The 4,506-nt window shown below is 38.4% G+C and overlaps 2 pseudogenes; both read right to left on the reverse strand.

Annotated features, from left to right (window-relative positions):
• Nucleotides 1-266: 266 nt before the first annotated feature.
• On the reverse strand, nucleotides 267-1,260 carry LOC114022976 (annotated as a pseudogene).
• A 2,663-nt stretch (nucleotides 1,261-3,923) lies between these two features.
• On the reverse strand, nucleotides 3,924-4,101 carry LOC114022988 (annotated as a pseudogene).
• Between the last annotated feature and the right edge of the window lie 405 nt (nucleotides 4,102-4,506).

Here is a 4,506-nt window from a genome sequence, read left to right on the forward strand (position 1 = left end):
CACTCTTGTCTCCACTCCAAGTGCTTAGCACAGAGCCTGGTACATAAGAAACAATAAATGATTTCCTGTTGGATGATTTTAGTCTTAGGGTAAAAAAAATATTCTTGAACTTATTTATTCCTTTACACATTGTTGGCTCAATTTAACCTTAGGATTATGTAATTTAATGATACGTAATAAAAATGTAAATTTATTCTCTCTGTGTCATTTCTTAGGAAAAGTTTTATTGTATTTGAATCAATAAGTCATGGACAATAAATTTTGTTTCAAATATCCCAAGATGTTTTTTTCTTCAGATTCTTTTTCAAGACACTAATTATTTCCTTGTTCCTCAGGCTATAGATAAAAGGGTTTAAAAAGGGAATGACTATTGTATAAAAAATAGCAATTGGCATGTTCTTATCTCCTTCATTAACAGAACCTGGTTGAATGTACATGAAGAGAAGAGAACCATAGAATATTGAGACAGACACAAAATGGGATGCACAGGTGGAAAACACTTTGCTTCGCCCCTCCTTAGATTTCATTCTGAAGATAGTGAAAAGGATGTAAAGATAAGAAACTAAGATAATGACTATGGTAAAGACTAGAATTGAGCCTGAAAACATATACATCATCAGTTCATTAATATAAGGGTCAACACAGGACAGTCTGAACAATGGAATTACATCACAAAAAATGATTTATTTGATAAGGCCTACAGAAAATTAACCTGAACATAAAACCTACATGAACTGCACAAGTCAGATTACCACCTACATATGACACAATGAGCATCTGAATGCAGAGTTTCTTTCACATCATGATGGGATAACACAGTGGGTTACAGATGGCCACATAATGGTCATATACCATGGCTGCCAGAAGAAAACAGTCTGAAATTTCAACCACACAAAGAAAATAAAATTGTGTCATGCATTCATAGATAGAAATTATCCTATCCTTGGAAAAGAGGTTCACCAACATGTTAGGAGTTACAGCACAGCCACAGCAAGCATCTATGGATGCTTATGGATGCTATGGCTCTCTTATGAGAACCAAGTTACCAAGAAAGAAATACATAGGTGTATGAAGTGGAGGTTCAGTTGAAATTAGTATCACCAGTCCAAGATTCCCAACAATGGTTATCAGATAGATTATGAGGAATACCACAAATAATATGACCTTTATCTCTGGGTGATATGTAAATCCAATGAAGGTGAAGTCAGTTGTCAAGGTGTGATTTTCCTCAGCCATCTTGAGCTTTTCTGTTGAAAACAGGAATTGTGTATATGTAAGAATGTAACACCATACCCCCGTCTTCCTTACTTCTTTGGCCAAAAGGCACCTCTTCCCTCCTCCTGTGTTATCTCCTAAAATCTAATACAGGTCAGATCTAAGGGAGGATTATTCTGCCTGAAATGTCAGTTTATCTAGTTGCAAGCCACCAAAATTTTGAATTCCAGGTAAAGTACCAGATTGGTTGGACATGGACATGTTTTTTATTAATTTATTTTGATTTATCAATAATCAGTTCCATATGCTTTTGAGTTTAAAATTTTTCTCCCCCTTCTTCCCCACCACTCTCCCCAAGATGGCACACAATTTGATATATTTATATTCCTATTAAACATATTTTCACATTAGTGACGTTGTAAGTAAAATTAAAATCAATAGGAGGAACCATCAGAAAGAGGAAACAAAACTCAAAAGAAGAGAAAAAATAGCAATTCGATTTCCATAGTTCTTTCTTTGGATGTGGATAGCATTTTCCATCACAAGGCCTCTGGAGATGTCTTAGATCCTTGTATTGCCAGGAAGGGTTAAGTTTATCAATATTAGTCATCACACAACATGGTTGTTATTGTGTACAACGTTCTCTTGGTTCTGCTCACTTCACTCAGCATCAGACCATACAAATCTTTCCAGGTTTTTCTGAAGTCAGCCTGTTCATCATTTCTTATAGCACAATAGTATTCCATCACATTCATATACCACAACTTGCTCAGTCATTCCCCAACTGATGGGCATCCTCTCAATTTCCAATTCTTTGTCACCACAAAAAGAGCTGCTATGAATACTTTTGTACATGTAGGTCCTTTTCCCATTTGTGTGATCTCTTTGGGATATAGCCCTAGAAGTGCTATTGCTGGATCAAAGGGTATGCATATTTTTATAGCCCATTGGGCATAGTTCCAAATTGCTCTCCAAAATGGTTGGATCATTTTACAACTCCACCAACAATGCATTAGCGTTCCTTTCCCACATCTTCTCCAACATTTATCATTTTGGACATGGACATTTTTTAAAATACCATTTAGGAGAATAACCATTCACACCAAAGACTTACCATTAAGGAACTTCTGCTCTGGGTTACCACTCTCCTGATTGGCAACTGCTTCTCCTAGAAAACTATTTCAGGAAAGCCTCGGTCAGGTTTCACTTCACTTCTTTTTCTCTCTGCCCGTCATAGACACTAGAACAGGCAACTCCTTTTAGGAGCAAAAGCCTGTTAGCGGCCACAACCCAGTAGCACCAGAACAGCAAAGCTCCAAACTGCCAGTGCCAGGGTAGATAACCCCATAGCATTTCCTCCTGGAGGCAGTAGGGAGCTATTGGAGTTTTTTGAGTAGAGAGACATAAATAGACCTGCACTTTAGGAAAATAACTTTAGTTGGTGAATGGAGGATTGATTGGAATAGGAAGAGACTTGACCATGAGTCTATTACAATAGTCTAGGTGTGAAGGGAGGATCTACACTAGAGTGCTGGCAGGATAAGAGGAGAGAAAGGGATCATTGTATTTATCACAGTTAAGTCTTTCAAACTGGTTCTCCTTTACATTATTGAAGCATCCTAGAAATGACTCCCCTGGTTTTCTTTACTCTGTATCTGATACTTCTGTATCAGTTTGTACAAATCTTCTAAGTTTTTGAGTTCCCCCTTTCATCATTTCTTGATGCACTTTATACTCTTGCTTTCTTAGTTACTGAGAAGTGAAGTGATTTTCTTTTTTTTAAAATTTAAATTTTTTTTCTTTTTAAGATTCATTAATTTGTTTATTTTTAGTTTTCAGCATTCACATCCACACAATTTTTATTTCCAAATTTTCTCCCCATCTTATCCCTCCTCCAACCCCAAGATGGCATGCATTCTGAATACCTCTTCCCCTAATCTGCCCTCCCTTCTGTCTCCACCCCCTTTTCTTAGCCCCTTCCTCTTCTATTTTCCTGTAGGGCAGGATAGATTTCTATACCCCATTGCCTGTGTATCTTATTTCCCAGTTGCATATGAAAACACTTTTTTAACATTTGTTTTTAAAATTTTGGGTTCCAAATTCTCTCCCTTCCTCCCTCCGCACTCACCCTCATTGAGAAGGCAACTCTATACAGGTTATACTTATGTCATCATGCAAAACACTTCCTAGTAGTCATGCTGTGGAAAACTAACTATATTCCCCTTCATCCTATCCCGGCACCCCACCCCCACCCCCCTGCCCCCTCCGTTTATTTTATTCTCTCTTTTGACCCTGTCCCTCCTCAGAAGTGTTTGCTTCTGACTACCTTCTCCCCTAATCTGCCCTCCCCTCTATCGTCTCCCATCCCTCTCATCCCCTTCCCCTCTATTTTCCTGTAGTGTAAGAGAGCTTTCCATACCCAATTGAGTGTGGACATTATTACCTCCTTAATTCAAATCAGATGAGAATGAGATTCACTCATTACCTCTCACCTTTCCCCACTTCCCCTCCACTGTAAAAACCTTTTATGGTCTGTTTTATGTGAGATAATTTACCTCATTCTACCTCTCCCTTTCTCCTTCTCCAAGTATTGTCCTCTCTCACTCCTTAATTTTATTCTCCTGATATCACCCATTCATCTTCAATTCACCTTGTGCCCTCTATCTATCAATCTATCTATATATATAATTTCTTGCCTCCAACTACCCTAATCATGACAAAGGTCTCATGAGATACAAATATCATCTTTCCATGTAGGAATATAAACAGATTCCAACTCCCTGTCCCAAAAATCCATTTAATATATTGTCCTCGGGTAGAGGACATATCAGATATTTAACTGATGAGAACAGATACTAGATCTTAGCCGAAAGGCTGAGGAACAATGTGAAGTGACCTTCTCCTGGTCACAGAGGCAAAGGCATAATGCTGAGAGGTGGGCCTTGTGTCTGGTTCTGCCCAACTCCTAGCGCGGCGTTTTTTCTTCCTTAGTTGTGCCATGCTACTTCTTCATCTTGCAAAGAGGTGCTCAATAACAGTTTGTTAATTGCATTGAATTCTGTTTTTGACCCAATTTTCTCCTGTTCTTCACTATGTAGCACCTGCTCTTTAGTCAGGTGAGTCATTGAGGACATCTCTAATCATCCTGATCTACATCTTGCCACTAGACCCAGATGGTCGAGAGGAGAAAGTGAGGCTGGTGACTTTGCCTTATTTAAATCCAATTCACTTGCATGTCATGAAATCTCCTTCCTGACATCATAGTCCCCTTCCAGAATGAAAGACTAACAA

Source organism: Vombatus ursinus, unplaced genomic scaffold (assembly GCF_900497805.2).
Source record: "Vombatus ursinus unplaced genomic scaffold, bare-nosed wombat genome assembly UNPS02014814.1, whole genome shotgun sequence".
Lineage (NCBI taxonomy): Eukaryota > Metazoa > Chordata > Mammalia > Diprotodontia > Vombatidae > Vombatus > Vombatus ursinus.